This window comes from Phyllostomus discolor, chromosome 13 (assembly GCF_004126475.2).
Source record: "Phyllostomus discolor isolate MPI-MPIP mPhyDis1 chromosome 13, mPhyDis1.pri.v3, whole genome shotgun sequence".
NCBI lineage: Eukaryota > Metazoa > Chordata > Mammalia > Chiroptera > Phyllostomidae > Phyllostomus > Phyllostomus discolor.
In genome coordinates this window covers 23,670,830-23,692,304 of record NC_040915.2, presented here as the reverse complement: position 1 = coordinate 23,692,304, position 21,475 = coordinate 23,670,830, and the positions used below count along the sequence as shown (strand labels likewise).

Genomic DNA, 21,475 nt, shown 5'->3' with positions numbered 1-21,475 from the left:
ACATTACTGTTTTCGGGAAAAGATTACTGCTGTCTCAAGGCGTTTCAAGAAGGGCACTAATCCATTCAAGAGGGTTCAAACCGTGTGACCTAATTGTCTCCCGAAGACCCCATTCCAAACACCACGACACTGGCCCTCTTCCTATGTGAGACGGAGGAGTCCGCAGTCTGCAAAGTGGAAGAAGGACCTCACCAGAACCCGACCCTGCTGACGCCCCGATCACAGGCTCCTGGCTTCCAAAACCGAGAGAGATAAGCAACTGTTGTTTCTAAGCCCCCTGAACAGTGGTACTGGGTTACAGCAGCCTGAACTAAGGCATGCACCCGAGAAACAGTGAGTGGACAGACACGGAAAGGTGGCTGCGGTCATCGCTGTCATAATCACTGGGAATCATCTTTCTGCGCCCGTGCGTACCTGTATCCTGCAGCCTTCATGGCACCTCCGCTCTGGCCCGAGTGTCTCTTTCTGTGCTCCAGGGGCTGTGGGCTGGCTGCTCCGGCAGCTCTGCTCCCCAGTGGGGCCCCGGCCTTCCAAGGAAGGGCCCACTCCAAACTCACACTCCTGAGGAATGGGCTGAGGTGGGGCCTCTCCAGGGGCGCCTCATTAACTGGCAAGAATGCAGTCTTTCCATGGGCTTTTCCAGAAAGAATCTCGGTGAAAAGCGAGCATGACAGGGCTCTGAAATGCAACACTGGTCAGGCAGAGCCCTTTGGGGCTCAGAACGCTGTACTGGCACAGAGGCCCCCAGAGTGACACCTCCAGGCGTTTACTGAGCAGTTAAGCTCGGCTTTGTACTGGAGAGCTGTGCTCATTGCACTCTGAGCATTATCTTATTTGACCTCCAGAGCCTTGCAAGGCAGGGGTTTTTCTCCCAAATTAGGCACGGGGCACTCGAGGCTCTGCTGTGTCTTGGCCTGCTCACATGGCTGGGAGGTGCCGGGAAGGACTCAACTCCAGGTCTCACTCTGCTATGCACCACAGCAAAACAGCACCTGCTCGTTGGTTTTGCAGACCTCAGGGTGCCAGCCTCGAACATCCCTCTCCTCATCCAAGGGGCTGGACTCTGGTCAACACCTGAGATTCCTAAATAAGGTACTCACAGCTAGCTACCCCCGTGTGACTTTCCCCAACTTCCCAGACTCCGTTCCCTAGCCACAAACCAGAACTGTTGTTTCAATCAGGGAGCATTTATTAGGTGCTGAGTTTTCACCTTCTGTGTGCTAGGGAGGCTCACGGTCTAGCCAGGACACACACACCAAAAAAACTTATCAGAAATCGTCTACGCCCTTAAACATCTAAACACCTCATTGTAAAAATAAGACCAGCAGACTGAGCGTCCCCAAGCTCTGCCCAGCCAAGCCTCACTGAGTGCTCCGCCCAGAGTCCCACTAGCACCCCTGCGCTGAGTGCTGCCATTTGTCGGACCTGCTATGTACCAAGTGTTCTACACACTTTCTCTCTTCTAATCTTATGGTAACCCTGAGAGATAACTGAGTGGTAACTCCTCACCTCTCTAAAAAATTTTTTTTAGAATTTATTTATTGATTTGAGAGAGAGAAACATTGATACATTGTTCCACAGATTGCGGATCATACCTGAACCTTGGTGTATCAAGATGACGCTCTAACCAATTGAGCTACCTGGCCAGGGCCTCCTCGCTGTCTAATAGGTGAGGAAACTGGGGCTGAGGGAAGTTAGGACTCTTGCTCAAGGTCACCCAGAACCAGAAATTGCCCAGTGGCACATGGCATACTTGGTCGTTATTTGCGGGCTATTTTGTGTTGATGTCACCCCATTAGCCCTCAGGCCCTAAGGACAAGGGAGGCGCCCTAGTGAGGACTGTGTCTCTCACTGACCGAGTCCTGAGACTGACACACGGTAAGTGTAAGCTTGCACATGCACGTGTGCACACGCACACAGATGCAGGGGCGATTCTGGAGGGGAGCCGTCTAGGTAACTCAGGAGGGAGCCTCTGGATGCAGACAAGTCTGGGTTGGAATATCAGCGCTGCCACTTCCTAAGTCTCTGTCCTTTAGGCAATTCAGTCTTCTCTGAGCTTCAGTTTCCTCACCTGCTATGTAGGGATTCCAACAATCTCACCTCCTGGGGAGGGTCTGAGAAATGCACAAGAGTCAGGGATATCAGTCTCCGAGCAGGAGGTCTGGCACATAGTAAGTGCTTGTTAAAACATACACATCTATTACTACAAGGCCAGAAACCAAAGTCCCCAATTAACAGGATACCTAGAACTCACGGCGTTTTCTTCTCCCAGCAGAATGTGAACTCACTGGGGGCAGGGGTGGGATGTTTACACCTGTGACCCCAGCACCAGACAACAAACGGTGTTTAACAAAAGGCTGGTGATGCCCAAGACCGTCCCTGCCCAGAATGGCGGCTCTGAGCTGTGCGGCAGAGGGCTCCTGAGCTTGCCTCACCTCTAAAAACAGGGATGAGACAGGGCCTACCCTGCAGAAATGAAACACCCTTGGAGACTGATGAGGGGGGCAGATGGGGTGATTGAGGGGAAGAAGGATCAGCGAGGCTGGGAAGGCCCTGAATGATGGACCGAAGACAGGCATCAGGAGGGAAGGCTTTGGAGCCTCACAGCTAAGGGTTCAGATCCCAGCTCCGACATTCACCAGCCTTGAGATTTCAACTCGCTAAGCCTCAGCTGCCTCATCCACGGGAAGGAAAACAACAGAGCCTCCCCTAGGAGACAGCTGTGAGTCAAACGTAGGGTATGCTGAGCACCCAGGACATCATAGTGAGAGCACAGAAACTGCTATAGTAATAATGTACATGGCAGTTATATCATGGAGGACATGCTTTTTCCTGAAGGTAGAAGCCAACTTCTTCAGACAATAACAGAGCCAAAAAGGTATTCAGCTTAGTGCAACTAAAATAAAAACAGGAGAGTCAGAGACTGTTTCCTGAGGATGACTATTTATGAGGCCAATTTCGGCTTCTGAGTGCTAATGAATCCCCCACGGCAGCGTCTGTGCGGCTCCGCGTCCACAGCGCAGGGACGGGGCTCCCCTGAGTTCCTGGAAGCACCGCAGACACTCGTGGCGCTCCATCAGCGTGTGATAATCACGGCAATAATCCTGATAATGACCCGGGGAAAGTGCTGGGGAGAAAGGGAAGAAGCAGGTGGGCGGGAATAACGCCGAAGCGATTCTGTTTCCTCAAGACCAACTTCTGCCTGAAAATAGATTAATCCAATCTGCATATTAATGCAGATTACTAATGACTAAAAAAATGCTTCCCACATGGAAAGTGCTATGCAAGTATTTTAGAAAAGAGTAACATCCAGGAGTCAGAGGCTAAGTGTGGACAGGAAATAAGCTAGCCTTGTTGTGTCTTTAACATTTAAAATTTTATAGTTGAAAGGAATGAAGAGCACTTGAGAAATTCATTTGCAGCACAAAAAGCCTGGTGTGAGGGGACCTGCCTTGTGCTCCCTGCGCCCTACCACAGGGTGTGGCGGCTGAAAGTGACTTTCTTTTTCTGCCTTCTAGACCCCCAACTCCCTGAGGGCTGAGGCTGTGTCCTACGGGGCTCCATATCTGCCAGGCATGTAGGGAGTAGCTGGTACAGCGTAATAAAAAAAAAAGAAGGACGTAGTGACTTTCCTCCAGAGAGTGTGGTGTGAACAGGTGGAACAAAGGGGTAACTTCACAGTGGAGCAATCTGACAAAGGCTACCTCAGCCAGGAATCCAGGTCTGCGTCAACGGTGGTAAGTCACGTTAACAGCATGCACTCTTGGTATAATGTGATGAAAATGGCACTTTAGGTCTGCAGTCTTCTTCCCAGAAACCTATAACCCCATCTAAACATCAGGAAAACATCAACCATATCCCAAGAGATTCTACAAAACACCCAAACGGTTCTCCTCCAAACTGTCAAGGTGGTCAGAAACAAGGAAAGTTCCAGGAACTGTTCCAGCCAACAGGAGCCTAAGGAGACACGGTGACTTAATGCCAGTGGCATCCTGGGGGGTTTACTGAGGGAGAAGTGGGTCCGGGAAGAGAAGGGACCAGCCCGAGCTTCCGCAGAGCCTCCTGGCAGACAGACTTGCACCAGCAAGCTGATGCATTTCAGAACGATGGAGATGGTGTTCCTCTTCACACAAAGTCTCTTGCAACTTGGATACCGTTTCCTTCCTCCTATGAAAACCCTCGGCCTCTACTAACCAAAAATCCTGTATAATTTGGTAGCCAAGCCCCTAATGGAAATCAAGAGATTCACTGGGCTGCTGGAAGAATGGTCTGCAGAGCTCACCAGGCCCAAATCCTCCCACTGAGTGGAGGAAAAACGGAAGCCCAAAAGCAGGAGACCGTGCCCGTGCCTAATGCTACTGTAGGAGGCCGGTGTCACACTTAATTCACACCTCCTCATTGGCAACACCCCCAACTCTCCCGCTACCTGGGATGCAAAGAACCAGTTTAGGATCACAGAGAATGAATTCCTGCCAAATCCTAGCTCTGTCGTTGCCAGCCTTGTGGCTGTGAAAGGCACCCGTGTGGAAAATGGTCTGGTATTTAGTGACACATCTTTTGCCCCCGTCCATTGCCACTGCCAAGCAGCAAGTCTGGGCCTGGCAGGCTGAGGTCTGAGACGCAAGGCCAGCTTCCAGCTGGAGCACGTGGAAAGGGCCGATCTCAGCCTGGATGGCAGGACACACTTCCTTGCGTGGCCCCATCCACGAGCCCCCCCTTGGGGATCTAATTTTCCGGCTCGGTGTAGGGTACGTTTTCTAAACGTGACCCTGTTTCTGTTATGAGAATCAAAGCGCTCCAACCGCAGAATCATAAATACTCAGAAGTGACGGCTAATGGCAGTGGCAGTTTGCAAAATGCCAAATGGCAGCGTGAAGCGAGCGCCATAAATCACTGCCTGACTCCTCCATTCGCACTGAGGTGTTTTGTGGGTTTTTAGTGATGAGATCGGCTTTCAAGTGGATTTACAGGGGCTCCCCGTGCATTCTGGCAGAGCTTTGAAAAATACTTATGAGAGATGCTAAAAAAAAAAAAACAACCACCCCAGAAGAGCCTACAACTCCAAGTCTAAGACCAGTTTATTAAAATGTATAATGGCGGAAACACGGGAAGAGGCCCATTGTCTGAGTGAAGACGGACGCGCCCAGAGTGTGAAGCGCTAACGAGGGCAGTTGTGGCGGGGGTCAGGACCTGGGCCGGCCAGCCTCTCACCGGGGTCCTCTCACTGAATTCTCCCCAGGGAGAGGGTCCAGGTAGTCTGTGCTGCGATGGTCCCTGTTTGGGGACATGGGAGACTCCGGTCCCCAGACGTTGGGTCACTTGCTCGGGCCACAGAGCTGGGGAGTGACAGGCAGCAGTGCTGCGGACACAAGAGGCCTGGCCTCAGAGCCCAGGACCTAGATGCCCCCGCTGGCCTCCCTCCCACTCAGTGAAAATTGTAGCGGGGAGCACATCGGGGGCTCCCCAAACCTCAGCAAAATGTCCGTGTGTGCTCCGAGAGGTCTGGGGACCCCACGAATGTGACACTGTGGGAACCTGTCATCAGCACAGTGAACAAAGGGACAAACTTAGAAAATACAAAGGATCCCTATTATGATGAAACGCTGTACTGTTAGGCCTGACTTTTTTTAGTCTGTTTCTTTGTCAATAAAATGAGGGTGATACCACCTTCTGGCTGTTAAGATAATTTAGTGAGATCACACATGCAAAAAGCTCCTTGCAAACTGCAAGACACTGTCCAATTGTGTTAGTAATGGAAATACCTAGATAGAAAGTATGAAATTGAATGCTAACGTGCATTCTCTCATCAGGGTCGCGATACTAAGAGTCAATGCTGCAGCCACAACAGAGGATCTGGAGAGGCACTGGTCCCTCCTGTCCTCAATCCTACCCTTAGTCCCCAGTGTTCGCATGACACACACACCCTGGGGCTCCAGATGAGTTTGAGAATGCCTGGGCAATCACCAAAGGTCCCTTCCTGGTGCTGGGGCTCCACTCGGTGTCAAGTCTCCAGGTAGCGAGGAAAGAGTTTGGCTTCCGGGGCATGTGAGCTCCTGCTTCCAGAGAGGGTCCGGTCTGTGCCACCCTTGGCGCTATGCTTCCAGCAGTGGCTGTGGCCGGTGACCAGGGGTGGAAACTGCAGGCTCGCTAAGATCCAGAGGCCCCTGTGTAATGCTCACTCGATTCGGCTGCGGCTGGTCAGAAGCATTTTTGATGAGAGTGGAGGGAGGCGCAGCCTCGAGCTGGGTTGTGAAGGGACCACAGCCCAGCGCCACTGCCATCTGTCTAAGGAACCGTCTCCAGGTTCTGTGTCCTTCCACGGGTTTCTTGCCTTTGGGAACTGTCCCAGTTTTGCACAAAATTCTATGCATTGGACTATTTCCCTCCGGCCCTGCTTCCTCTGTTTTCTGACTTTTGTAAAGCTGGTGAAGGGCAAGTTACAGACTCCTAGAGTCTCAGGGCTCAGAGCATGTCAGATGTTAGAAGTTGTCTACTCCAACCTCCCACCGCTCCCCCCTTCCTCCCATCTGACACTTAGGTCCCCTCTAAACTATTCCTGCCAAAGGGATCATCCAGGCTCTGCTTGAACACCCTCAAGAATGGGGAACTCACTACCGCCTGAGGCAGCTAGTTCCATATTCTGCTTATTGTCAGAATAATGTAGTGAGAGGGTAGGAACACAGACCCTGACCAGGAATGAGGATGCACCTTATGGGACCCAGCACAAAATGAAAATGCAGGCCCCTGACTGGTGTGGCTCAGCAGGTTGGGCATCATCCCACAAACTGCAGGGTCACCAGTTCGATTCCCGGTCAGGCACATGCCTGGGTTTGTGGTCCAGGTCCCTAGGTTGGGGGTGTGTGAGAGGCAACTGATTGATGTTTCTCTGGCCCATTGATGTTTCTCTCTATCTCTCTTTCTCCCTCCCATGCCTTCTCTTTAAAAATAAATAAAATCTTAAAAAAAGAAAAAGAAAACGCAGGCACCCTTGTTCAAGAATTACTAAGAATTTGAAGATGGCACCAGGAGAGCAAGTGCAGGGCCCTTCTAAGCTCGAGGCCCCGCGCGACTGCCCTGGTTGCAGCGCGAGGGGCCTGATTCTGATGGCAGACCCTGTGGGTTGGGGTCCCACTGACCAACCAGCTCTAGTCCCCTCTGTAAAATGGAGGTAAGACTGTCTCTGAGAATTAAATGGGTCATTATGTTTCATGTTCAGAAGAAGGTCTGGCACAGAGTAAACACTACCATATCTGGGCCCAAGTTGCACGCTACAGACAGAAAAGCAGCACGTGTAGTAACCTCTGTGCCTGCCCTTTTGACACCTGCTGAAGGCTCTTATTGACTCGTAAGGCTTCTCTTCATGGAGCAAAGTTGCTGGCTCCTGCCACCACGGCCAGCCGCTAAGGCCACGAGTAGGAAAAGTCACAGCCACCGTCCCATCAAGGGCAGATCCAGTTTTATGAGACCTGAAGTTTATGTACTGGGGCCTGGAGGGTAGAGGTGGGGGAGAGGGGAGGCTCTCTGAGGAACAGAACATGAAGTTAAGGCATGCATGCTAAGTATTTTTTATATGCTGCTCCATGTAGTCCCAACTCCACTTTCCCATGGCAGGATCCGAAAAATGCCTGTGGTCACCTGAACACCGCCCGACTAGAGGGCCAGTCAGAGGGGAGGGAGACAGCAGGGTTACCTGGGGGTGAGTAACCCACCTGGTTTTGCAAATTTTAAGAGAACATGTGACCCTGGAACATACTGCTAGGGCCCCTCTCAGGCCCTGAGAAGGGAGGGGCTCGGGAGCTTTGTGGTAAATCCCACATGGCCAGCACCACGTGTGTGACATCTGATGGCCAGATAAACTATTAAGCAGGAAAGCAAAACTGCCCAAGGAGGCAGTCACAGTTGCAAGTCCTGTAGAAGCTAAGTCTTGAATGTGTCTACTTCTTCCCTGGTCCTCTGCCTGGGCCTCCCAGCCTCCCAGATGGCTGCCCCACTGACACCCCTGTCCCCGCCTAGCCAGCCTCTACAGACCAGACGTGGGACCCTTTTGGAATTCGAGCCTGACCATGTAAACCCTCCCCACACTGCCACTCCAGTAAAAGCCAACTCCTCACCGGGGAGCACGGCTTCCTTCCAGGACTGCCTATACCATCTCGGCCCAAATCGCACTGTTTGGCCCTTCAAAGCCAAGCCCCAGTCAGATGAGCTGCACCTCTGCAGGATGCTCTGCCTGGAACACCCGCCCCCCACCACCCCCGTCACCCCATACTCCAACCCGGCTAATTCAGCCCTTGGATGTTCACGTGAATAGCACTGCTCCCAAGAAGCTTTCCCTGGAGCCCCCAAATGAAAACAAATCTTTGGTACCTGCTATGTGCTCCCACTGCACCCCCTACTTGCTTCATGAAAGCACTTCCAGCACCTTCTGGACATCACAAACTACAGAGTCTGTCTCCCAGCCAGGCTATAAGCGCCACAAGAGCAGCCCTGTCTACCCAGCACCCCCAGGGCGAGCACAGGACCAGGAGCAACACCGTGTGTTGTTGAATGACTGAGTGTTTCAGGATGCTAAGGCCAAGGGCTGGGGTACTGCGAGCACTGCGGTGGCACTTGGGAGAGCCACAATCTCACCCCAGCACTGCCACTGACCCATGGGTCATCCAGGACAAAGCCTCTACCACCCCTGGGAACCACTCGGTCTTCAGAGGCCAGAGCCTCTGCTCTGCTGGGGCCGCAGCAGAGAGCCCGCCTGCCCTGGCAGATGGCACCACGAGGCCACCTCCTTTCAGCCGAGTTTCCTGAGCACAGAAATCTTGCAGGAACAGCCTGACTTCGGAGGCTTTCATTTATTATTCATTTATTTCCTTGTAATACCACTGCTGCTGCACGTGAAGGACATGGCCCTGGAACAGGATTCCCGGCTGCAAGCTAACGCTGGCTGAACCCACACGGCAAATCCTGCCTGACAGCACCCGGTCATCCACAGCCAAACAAGCCCAGGATGCAAAGAGCCAGGGCAGCCAAGACATCCCCTCTCCCGCTCTGAAGCATTATCACATTTATCACTTCCTTTAAAAAGAAAATACTTATTTCCATAACGATACTCAGAGGATGGAGTGCGGAGTTTATCATCTTGGTTTTACAGACGAGGAAACTGAGGCTCAGAAAGGTTGAGTAACTTGTCCAAGGTGGAAGAGCTCATCCGTGGCAGAGCTGGTGAGATGGGGAGACACACACACACACACACACACGCACACACAACTGACTCCTCAGCCCACAGTCTACCTACTATATAGTATTCTCCCTTCTATATTCTAAAGTTAGTTGTAAGAAAGATTTTAATATCCAGAAAATATCTGTAAATGAAGTTTTGTTCCCCAAGACAAATGAGCTTGAAAAACAAATGGGAAAAAACTGAAGCTACTTCACACCCGTAGAAATTAGCCACGTATTTGTTACGAGCCACAGCCTCCAGCCACACGACCCTCATTTCTAGTCTTCAAGCGAGCCAGCCCCCATGGCCCCAGGGCCCCTGCACTTGCTGTTCCTTCTGCCTGGACACTTTTCTCCTGGCTTCTTCTCAACCTTCGGATCACAGCTTGACCACTGGTTCTTCATAGAGGTTTCCTCTAAATCCCTCCCACACCAGCCTGTTTATCTCATTACAGCATCACGATCACTGTCTTATTAACGTGTTTGTTTGTCTGCTTCTTTCTTTAAAAAGACTTTCTTTATTTTTAGAGAGAGGGGAAGGGAGGAGAAAGAGAGGGAGAGAAACATCCATGTGTGGTTGTCTCTTGTGCACGCCTCCAACCGGGAATATGGCCAGCGACCCAGGCATGAGCCCTGACTGGGAATCAAACTGGTGACCTTTTGGTTTGCAGGATGACGCACAACCCACTGAGCTACAGCAGCCAGAGCTTGCTTGTCTGTTTCTTTCACTACAATGTAAGCTTCCTGAAAGCAGCATCTGGTTTTCAGACCAGGGTACCTTTACTCCATAGAACTATGCCTTGCACATAAGTGGGCACTTAGTAATAAGTGCACTGAATAAGAAAAACAGATCTTATTTGCATCTGCCATTGTCAAAGAGTCCCCAGTATTCATTTATCAAAACCAAATTACATACAATAGCCAAATAACCTCACGATAATCAAATAAAGGTAGAAGGATAGATAAGTCTTCTATTTCTATTAAGGATGAAATTAATAAAGAGAAATTAAGTGGCCTGCCTAAAGACACATGGCGAAAAGAGATGGGGCTGGACCTTGAACTCTCCCGTGACTTGGCTTTCTAATGCTGTCAAATGTTATAAAAATCTGCTTACGATATTGTTCCTTCAGGTTCTTCCTCTGCCTTAGAGGCTCTCACAGGTCGCCGTGTTGTTTGCTGAGCCCTCTGGCCCTCCCTCTCCACCGCCCGTGCCTGCGGCAGTTCTCTGAGCTGACACACTGCAAGGGAATATGAATTAGCGGGCTCTCTGGGGTGAAGCTAATCCACACCGATGGACCCAGAATCCTTCACACATACACCTTTTGGGGGGCAGAAAAGCTGACAGGCACACAAACCTGGGTTCTAGGATTCAGCAAAAGCAAGCCTGCAAGTGTCAAAGGGGCTTATCTGTACCCCACAAAGGGAAACGGGGTAAAGCGGAGATATGCCAGCAGTAAGGCCCCTGCCAAATGCATGACCTAGAAACACGTACACGACCTTGAGAAGATGGCCCACGATGCTGCCCCACGAGGGTCTCGTTCGTCCCAAGGAGCAGGTTTCATTCTCATTCCCAACAGTTAAATTAGTCGAACACAAACTTTACAGCGAGTAAGAGGCAAGGGAACACCATCTCTCCCCTTCCCCATAAAACACACACTGGGAAAGCTGAGGGTATTCAATTTCAGTCTAGCTTGGAAATTCCCCGACTTCTGAATTCAACCAACTTAAAAAGAGCTCCCCCCAATCCCTGCAAAAAAAAATTGGGGGGGAAGAGACACAGTGCTGTCAGCTTTGTGTTCTGTCCCGTAAGTACACTCAAACCAATCAAGAAGACAAACTACCCACCGTCGGCTATCACTTCATAAAACAAAAGACACATAAGAACATATTGCATAAAATAAAGGACGTATTATACAAAGTTGGAAAGACACCCACTCAAGATCAGTAACTCACTGAGCTTTTTAACAAACTCCCTGCTCTCTTCATTTTCTCTTTCATTTTACCTTGGACTGCTGACAATTTTAACAGCTGGACCAAGTCTGTGGGCCAGTGACTGGGAATCACGGATCCAGCCCATGCCTGTTACGTTTAAATAACGAGAAGACACCCCCAAGTTTTAAAGCTGGTGAACGGCCCTCAGGAGCCATGAGGCCTGCCTTGCCTGGTGTGTGCCTGGAAGACAGGTGCACAAAGGCCATGCCAAATGAGCTTGACTTTCCTTTACTTACCACATGTTGCTTCGTATCCTCCTGGGCTAAGCCAGACCCCCAGGGCTGGACTGGGTTCCGGAAAGAGTGAGAATTCTAACTTGGATTGAGTACAGAAGTCACCTAACTTTGGTTTACCCCAGAAGCCGCTAGAAAGCAGTGCAGAGGAGGCGCACGGGAGAAAAGGATGCAGTGGTCACACACAGTTGTCCACTACCCTGTTTTTCCCCAGAGGCACATTTCAGACCCAGGGATCTGGGTGGCACCATGCAAGAGACGGTCATAGGTCTGGGAAACAGAGAACTTGTGACCTAGCTTCTCAACACCTAGAAAACCACCTCTAAGACCATAAGCCTGTCCCTTGGTACACCAGACAGAGGCCTAAGGTGCAGATAGATCTGGGGACTTGAAAGTCTTGCTGTGCTCCAAGGGCGGGGTCCCCTTACTTGTGTCCTCTGCCGAAGGGCTTAGGAATTTCTACTTATGTCCTTCTAAGTCTTCTAGGAGCAGGTCCAGTTGTTGCTGCCCTTGATCTCCACCCTCCCAAACAAATAAACTCCTTTAGGACAGGAATCCATGTATTGCTTTAGACTTGTAATTCCCTAAACTATTTGGTGCGGTCTTGGGCACAGAGAAGCACTCGGTAACTAAGAACTAAGAAGAGGGCTGAGACAGGTGTTTGGGCATCCGAGCACAAGGCGTCCACATCGGGCAGTTTGGGGGATACAAAGCTGTGTGCGCACAGGAATACAGTGTTTAAACCCTGGGTAGTTGGTCAGTAGTGAGGTTACAGCCCAACACGGTCCACTCACAAGATGGGGGATGTATCATTTGAATTTGGAGATTCCAATCATGGAAATGCTGCCTTTCTCCACGGGACTGTGGGTTCCTGGAGGGTGAGGCTCCACTCGCCTCTGCCACCCCCAAACACGCCTGGCATGGGGCCTGACACGGATAGTGCAGGGGCTCCGTCCGGCGATGGCTGTGGGACTAACCCGGGGCACTGCGAACTGCTGCATCCTCAGTGTTGTCTGACGGAACCTGTCGCCCACTCATTTTGTTTACCAAGTGCTCTTTCGTGCAGGCGCTGTGCTAGAAACAGTGAGACTATGGGACATAAGTCCTGGTCCCTCATCTCACGGAACTCATGTTCTTAACAGATCTGAGAGTCAGCAGGCACACAAATCATCATCTTGCTTTCCCTGGAATGGGTCATCTAAAGCAGAGGCGGAGCAGAGTAGAGAGTGTATAATACGGACGGACTCCAGGTGTGGCCAAGTACAGGTGTTTTAACGGCACTGAAACAAAACCTCAACTGTGCTGGCACAGACGGGCTGTAAAAGGGAGGGCTGGAAAGCCCAGGGATTCATCAGGTGGTCATAATACCACAGTGAAGACATCACCAATACAGGAAAAATAAAGTCCTTCCTCCCCGGGCTTCCCGGGGCTTCCCAAAGGCCACGGGAACAGACACCGGGCATCACTGCAGCCGATCCCACGGAAGGAACCGATTCTAACAACCACACCAGAAAGCCTGAGGCTCAAGTCCTTTTTCCAACAGCGTGGTAGGCCGGGTACCTTGACCAGACCAGAAGCTAGAAACAACTAAAAAGGCAAAATAAAAAGCAACAACAGAAAAAAAACAACCACACATTTTTAATGCAGCAATATGCTTTCGAGGAAGTAAAAAATAATCAGAGACCAACAACCAAGTGAAAACAGGAACTGAAACTGGCTTTTGTCGGAGGCATTTACTAAGCCAGGTTAACGCAAGCGTAGAGCCGCACATCCTGTCAGAGCCCAGGTCAGAGGACAGAGCCCAAGGACACGCCGGTGGGGAGCGTGACAGGCGTTCACACCACCTCTCATGTGTAGCCGGGACTCCCTACACCCTCAGTGCAAGAACAAACTAGAAGCAAACCTGCCTCACCACAGCAATGGCTCCAATCGTGGCAAAGGGTGAACGAGGAGGGAGGGAACCTCCCTTGAGGAGTTCCTACCACAGGCCAGCTCTCGGTACAGCTTCGTAGTCTGTAATCAGAGGACCTGGGAGATCTGAAATACTTCAGACTGAGAATGCAGCGAAAAGTGATCCCACAAAGAATGTGGCAGAACAAACAGTTCAACGAAGCAGGACAGGGTACAAATACAGACTCGCCCATAGACGGGCAACTGATTTTTGACAACTGTGCAAAGGCACGTGAGCAGAGAAATGACAGCCTGCTCATCTAACGATACTCAAACAACTGGACATTAATATGCAAAGAAGGACTTTGAGCCATACTTTATACTACATATAAATATTAAATCAAAAGGAATCATAGATCTAAATGTAAAACCGAAAATAATAAAACTTCTAGAAGGAAACACAAGAAAAATATCCTTTGTGACGTTGGGTTAGGCAAAGATTTCTTAGCTATGAAACCAAAAGCATGATCTATAAAATTGATCAATCAAATGGCGCCAAACTTTAAAATGACTGCTTTTCAAAAGTCACCATTAAGAGAACAAAAAGACAAGCCACAGACTGGGAGCAAATACTGCAAAGCACATGCCCACGAAAAGACTTGTATCCAGAATATAAAACACTCTCAAAACTCAATAATGAGAAAACAAACAACCCAATTTAAAGAACAGGCAAAAGATTTGGACGTCACAGAGAAGATACACAGAGGGCAGAAGAGCACGAGAAAATATGCTCAACGTCACTAACTGTTAGAAAAACACAAATTAGAATGGCTCAAACGACAAACACTGGACATACTCAGTGCTGATGAGGACACAGAGAAGCTGAAACTCACACACACCGCTGTTGTAACAGAAGAGGGCGCCGCCGTGGTTTTTGAAGAGTTAAACATACACCTAACGAATCTAGTCACTCCACCCTTGGTATTTACCCCAGAAAAATAAAAACGGATGTCCGAACAAAGACCTGTACACAAATGTTCACTGGAGATAATGCAATTTCCCATCAATAAGTAAACGTAATCCATGGAAAGGAATACTACTGACCAATGAAAGAGGAACAAAGTATTCGTACATGCTACAACAAGGGTGAACCTTGAAATAATCATGCTAGTAAAAGAAAACAGATTTTTAAAAGAGCACACACTGTATGATTCCATTTGTATAAAATTCTAAAAAATGCAAACTAACCTATAATGACAGAAAGCAGATCAGCGGTTGCCTGGGGAATGGAGGTGGGAGGAGGGACAGGAGGGAGGGGTCACAAACACAAAGGGACACAGGGAAATCTGGGGGGAGGACGGACATGTTCATTATCTGGTGTGGTGATGGTTTCACGGGGAATACACATCAAAACTTACCGAAGTGATGCGCTTTAAACACGTGCAATTCACTGCATGCCAATTATACCTCAATAAAGCTGTTTTTTGTAAATCTACATCAAGTGAGGCTGCATAACATCAAAAGCAGAGATAAAAATCTTCAAAGTAGCCAGAGAAAAGACAGCTTTAATTTAAAGAAATAATCATTATACGAGCCCTGACTTCTCAACAGTGATAACAGAATCCAGAAGGCAGTGGAATAACATAGTGAATGTACTGAGGATAAACAACTGTCAGACTAGAAGTGTACACCCAGCAAGAACAGGAGCAAAATAAAGACATTCTCAAGCAAACCCTGAGCATTGGCTATCGAGAGACACTCGGTCAAAAGAACTTAAAAGGGTATGTGTTAGGCAGAAGGAACGTGATTCCATTTGGAGAGCATGCATAAAATAATAATAGTACAGTCTCACGGAATTAAAAATAACTAAAGTGCACGAAAACAATGGCATGGAAGTCAGGCGAGGGGGGTGATCAAAGACAAGGTCTTCACCAAGTTCCTTGTAGAATATTAATATCAGACTCAAGAACGCATGTTAAAATTTCTTGGCTATCTATTCAAAGTGTAGAAACAGAATACTGAACTTAGTAGCAGAGAGGGGAAAAAATAAAACGAGGAAAAAAAATCCAAAAGAAGGCAAGAAAGAAAGAGAAAGAAACATAAGGTAAGACAACAAGAAAGCTCAGAAGAAGGCAGACACGATCCTTCTCCAAACTGTGAACTTCTTGTGGACAGAGATTGTGTTATGTCCCTCCCTGTGCCTTCTGTGCCCCTGTGGTATCCAGCACGTGTTAGACACTTGACAATACCAAATGACCGCCAGTTTGCTGAATGCATACACGTGTGAATGAAAGGACAATGTAACAAGACATATATTTAGTCTCTGCCCCAGGTTCCTGGCACAAAGTTCCTAAAACCCTTGGAAGATCCAGAGTGAGAGGAGTATCTTCTGTCACTCCCAAGGACAAATCATAAGGAGCTCGTTTGAGCATCCTTGAGTTTATGCTAATGAGGTGACTTAGGGTGGGCCCCCCACCCCCCAGCCTTAGGACGGGGCTAGTCACCAGAAAAACTATCCAGTAACATCTGGGAAGAGGAGGGGGAGGTGCTGCAGATTAAGGTCTATAAAAACTCCTGAATAAGGAGATGTGGTGAGCTCTGGGGTTGGTAAACATGAGGGCAGGTGGTGCACCCCAGTTCCTTGGAGACCTGTGCTCCTGTGCCAGGGACCCTTCTAGACCTCGCCCTGTGTACCCCCTCATCTGGCTGTTCATCTGCATCCTTCACAGTATCCTTTATTATCAACTGGGAAACATGAATAAATGTTTCTTGGAGTTCTGTGCGCCACTTCAGCACATTAACTGAACCCAAGGAGGGGGTTGTAGGAACCTCTGACTTACAGCTGACCATTCAGAAATACAGGTGACCACCTGGACTTGTGATTGGCATCTGAAGTAGAGACAGTCTTACAGGACTGAGCGCTTAACCTGTGGGATCCAACACTAACTCCAGGTGCCAGAAGTGAGTTCAGTCTGTCTGCTGAGAACTGGGGGATCGCTTGGTGGTGGTGGAAAACGTATCAGAAGGACAAATGAATGAACTTAGTTAACTGAATGAGTAAGTGAATGTATGAATAATATAAAGCTTTATTTTGGCCAAAAGTCAGCCTTCTCCAGGTACCACTTCATTTATCTGAATTAGCCAACAAATTACAGGCTGGACAAACTGAATTCCTCTCTTCTCCCTGGCCACTGCCTGGAAGCGGTGAAGTGTGCAAAACTCGGACAATGAAGGAGGAGCAGCAGGGACTGTGCAGAATTAATCTCAGATATGGAAGAGATCACAGACTGAAAGTCGTAGACACAGGGGTGGGGGGTAGCCTCTACTTTTGAATTATGAGCTAATCCTTTCCTGGCCATTCCTATGGTCAATGCCCTGTCTGGGGCCCTCAACACCTACAGCTGGGGCCACGAGGTCCCTGACTGCTCCCTGCCCCTCCTCTACCTCTCTGTCCATCCGGACCTCATCACGACACACAGTCATCGAGTCATCAAACCCCTCCCTCTTGCTCAAATGCTTCAAGGGATCACAACTGCCGTCTGGAATCAGATTTGACCTTCTTAGCCTGATATTCAAGGCTCTCGGAGAGTTCATTTCAATCACCTTTTCTCACCATTCCCCCTGAAGAACCCCGGGCTTCAGTCAGTAGACACTATGGCTATTCTCACCGCCGCACCCTTGCTCATGCTGTTCCCTTCCACTGTCATGACCCTCTGCCATCCTTGTCACCGAGGCTGTACACATCCTTCGGGGCCCCGCTTGAATGTTAACTCCTCCATGGTGTTTTCAGGCACGGAGCCAAAAACACATTTTTCTCACTTGTTCCATAACACTCTGTTTCCAACTCTTTTATCACCCCTAACACATCCTATCCTACGATCTACTCAGGAAGCAATTTAACTTAAAGATTAAGTAGTTGGACTTTGGAGTCAGGCAGAGGAGGACTGAAACCGGGTCTGCCGTGTCCTAGCTGTATGAACTGGGGAAGTTACCTACCTTCTCTAAGCCTCAGTTTCCTCATCTGTAAAATGGGGGAAATCTACATTAGAGAGTTGCTCTGAAGATTAGATGAGATCATGCCAATACAGCATACATCACAGCCAATAATTACAATCAGAATGCATGTGTTCTGCCCCTCTTCCACAGATGTGAGCCCCCTGAGAACGCCACTCTTCTCGTCTGATGATGTTTGCACCTTCGCTTCTGTCTCTTCTGGCACTGAGTATGTTGCTTCGCACAGTGTTTCTCTCAAACTATACTACCTAATTTCCAAATCAGGAGCTAATACAATATCAACATGCTCTCATTCGTGTTGGTAACACATTCGGGGTCCACAGAATTTAAGTTTACCGCATTTGTCAAATATTCCGTGTCTTTCTTATCTCTAGGAACCCCAGATGCTCGGATTTAACTAGACGATACTGACACCTTATTAGGAGAACAAAAAGACACAGCCACGGACTGGAAGAATATATTTGCAAAACACATACCAACAACGTCGTATTGCAGAATACATTTGTGTAAACTTTTAAAACTCATAAATAATACAATAAACAACCCAATTAAACATTGCCAAAAGATTCTAACAGGCACTTCACAAAAGATACAAAATGGCCCATAAAACACAAAAAATGCTCTTCATGAGCACATGTAAATTTCATGTGAGAAATGTGTATTTCATTTCTTCAAATGCAGTGGGATCGCTAAAATTAAAGACTGATCATTGCAAGTCTTGTCAAGAATGTTGGGCAAATGGAACTCTCACCACTAAGAAAAACAACCTGGCAGTTTCTTTAAAAAATGAAGTATGTACCTACTCTATCACCCAGACACACCAGTCTTTGCACAGGTATTTACCCAGGAAAAACAAAAACACACACCTACATAAAGACTTGTACTCAAATGTTCACAGCAACTGTTTTTGGAGGAGTCAAAAGCTAAAAACAGCTCAAATGTCTACCAACAGATGAATGCATAAAGAAATGATGGACCCCTGGCTGGCGTAGCTCAGTCGCAAGTTCGACTCCCAGTCAGGCCACATACCTGGGTTGCAGGCCATGGCCCCCAGCAACTGCACATTGATGTTTCTCTCTCTCTCTCTTTCTCCCTCCCTTCCCTCTCTAAAAATAAATAAATAAAATCTTAAAAAAAAAAAAAAGAAATGACGGCAGAGCCATGCCATGGAATACTACTCAGCAATAAAAAGGAACAAGCTATTGATAACACACAGTAGCACTGGAAGAACCTCAATATCGTCATGCTTAGTGAAAAAGGGCAGGCAAAAAGGAACACAAACTGTATGATTCCCTCTATATAAATTTCTAGACAGTGAAAACTCATCCAGGGGGACAGAAGGCGGGCCTGTGGTTTCATGGAGACAGAAGGAGGAATGGGTTACGAAGGGGCACAAAGAACCTCTGAGAGATGACAGAAATGTTTATTATTCTGATTCTGATGACAGTTTCATAGGTTTATGTGTATGTTAAAACTGATCAAGCAACGCACTTTTTTAATGTGCAGTCTATTATACTTCAAATACCTCTCAACAAAGTTGTATGAAAAAAATACTAATACATTTTTTAAAAAAACTTATTTTAAAACAAAACAAAATAAAGCAAAGCAAGCAAGCCATTCACTGGGGAAGTAAGCAAAGCTTAAAGCTGGTCAGAAAGCGCAGTCTGAGCACAAAGAGTGAGAGGAAGGCCAAGAGGCAGGAAGCTAGGCAGACAGGCCTCCGATCGTGGCAGGGAGTGCCAAAAATGTGGTTTGCGTATGACTGGCTTTTTGAGCTTGGCTTCGGCAAAGCTAATTTATTCAGTGTCCGAACCCCTGGCAGTCTGATGCTTCCATACTTGGAGCCTGAGCCAGATGTCAGGCTGCATTCCTGCGGCCCTTTTTCTTGTCCTAGGTGCATTTCGAAAGAGATTTCTGGATGCCATGAAGTCCTCACTGAAAAGCAGTTACAATGGGCAGTTTCGGGCATACCTGGAGGTCTAAGGACGCTGATCCTTGGGGAAAAGGAGAAGCAGAGCTTTGAAGTGGCTCCAGACATGAATGAGCAGACTGAGCACAGCACAACCCCAGGGGGCGCCACTCAGTTGCCCTGAAGCATGTGGAGCCCCTGGCGCCGTGTAGGGAGGGGAAAGGGAAGCCCTCCTCCTTCCACTGTGCCTGGGAGGCCAAACACCCTGCTCCAGGCCTTCCCGGTGCTCCCTCTATCAAACCTTATTTTAAGAGAAAAGCTTCCAGTTGATGTCAGTGGAGTAGGCTGGAAGGAGACAGCACTCTTTACCTGGCCCACTCAGCCTGCTCACAGCGATTGTGGCCCTTACCTGTTGCTACCTGGCACTGGTCTCTCTGGAAGCCCCTTCCCCTCCAGGTGTCCTGGTGTCCCCACCTGTAGAACAGAGACGTGGTCCCTGACCTGCCGCCCACTTCACTCCTTTCACCCCCTGCCTGAAGGACTGGGCTCGCATAGCCCTGAGGACCCTGGAACACAGGGGTTAAACTGCTGGGCTGCGGCCAAGACTGCGGGCACGAATGGCTTCGCTTGGCTCCCACCACATTCAAAACTCAGGAAAGACTCTATTAGAAGACCCAGATGTCTGTCTCCCTTTGAAAAACCCAAAGATCTGGCCTCACTGGACCCACATTTGTAAGCAATCAGCAGGGGCCCCCTTCTTACTCTCCCACAGCCCCCACCAGAGAAGCCTTCACTCACTCAGGCCGCTGGCTCGGGCCTGGGGGCACTGGGGTCTGCTCTCCAGTCAGCGGGGAGGGCACTTGGACTTCATCTAGTCCAGACTGACCCTCGCCCCAGACACTCTGTGACAGGCCCACAAGACAGCCCAGCCTCGGACACTTCTCTTGATGCGGGGAACTCGTTACCTCTGGGAACACACTGGTGGAGATCCACGTGCTGGGAAGCCCTTCCTTACACTCCAGTGGAAGGTCCCCCACCCTCAGATCCAGGCTCTGTGTTGCCTGAATGTCCCTCTTTCCACGTCCCTCCCCCCATCCCAGCGTTTGAGGCATTCACAGCCACTGGCTGGCTCTCCTATGCAAACCCACTTAGTTGCTTCCCCCCTGCCCTTTGGACACAATGTCCTGAGCCCCTGGCTTTGCCCTGAACGGGCTCGACTTCGTCTCCGCCATGCGTGGAGCTGCTGGATTTTCTCTGCCGCTCTGGCCCAGTGAGTCGAATTAATTACAGTCGCACATTCCTACACAGCTTCTCTCCTCTGCCGGGCTTGGGAGAGAGGCACAGCCTTCAAGTACTATAAGCAACAGTACAAGCAACATGTTCTGTCAGCTTCCATCTCAACCAGCCTCATATTGACACAAACAGAGCTCACGGCAACAGGCAGGGGAATTCACACTCTCCACGAATCATTTCGGAAACATCAGGGATTTCCCATGTTTTAAAAAATTATGTAAGTCTTGTAGTGAAAGTAATTGTTTCAAATTTTCAAAGTAAGAAGTGCATACTTTGAAGTTAAATACCTTTTATGGAAAGCAAATAAACAACATTGTCAGATTTCCCAGTTCAGACCTAAGGTTAAAACAAGGACATTCTCTGGCCTGTGCTTCCCACGGCTTTCTTGAAGACTGATGTTTTGAGAGGGGAAAAACGTTCAGCCTTATACAGTTTCATCTCACACAGTGTGTATGTGTGTGTGTGTGTGTGTGTGTGTGTGAGAGAGAGAGAGAGAAAGAGAGAGAGAGATGGAGCACTAATTTGCAGAAGTCACTCACTGTCTGTCTCTGGGTGTCACTCTCCTGTTTTTAAAGTGCAAGGCTTGGGCCAGACCACTATCAAGTCCAGCTGCATGTGCACACTGTTAAACACGCAGGTGCCCGGGCACGCCCGCAGAGTCTTCCTCTGGAGGGCTGCGGTAGGGCCAGGAAGCCGGTGTCTGACCCCCCCAGGCTCTCCATCTAGCGCTAACCGTCTAAGTCCACTCCTCCCCTCCATTATGTGGCATGCACTCTGTGGTGGGAGGTATGTCAGGGGCCTGGGGCTACGACAACCAGCAAGTCACACAGACACAGCTCTGGAGAAGAGAAGTGCACATATCTACAGGAAGGCAGGTGGGTGAGGAGCGGCAGCCAATGATGGGGTTGGGACCATGACACCCCCAGGCACAGGG

At 49.1% G+C, this 21,475-nt stretch overlaps 1 protein-coding gene and 1 long non-coding RNA gene across 3 annotated transcripts in view; both read right to left on the bottom strand.

Moving 5' to 3' along the window:
- GALNT10 (polypeptide N-acetylgalactosaminyltransferase 10) overlaps positions 1–21,475 on the bottom strand; it is a 180,234-nt gene that overhangs the window by 136,782 nt on the left and 21,977 nt on the right. The window lies entirely within an intron of this gene.
- Positions 908–18,202, bottom strand: LOC118497910. Its single transcript, XR_004900424.1, has 3 exons — positions 17,718–18,202; positions 1,985–1,988; positions 908–917 (listed from the first exon to the last, which is right to left on the bottom strand). It is a non-coding gene; the product is annotated as an uncharacterized LOC118497910 (long non-coding RNA).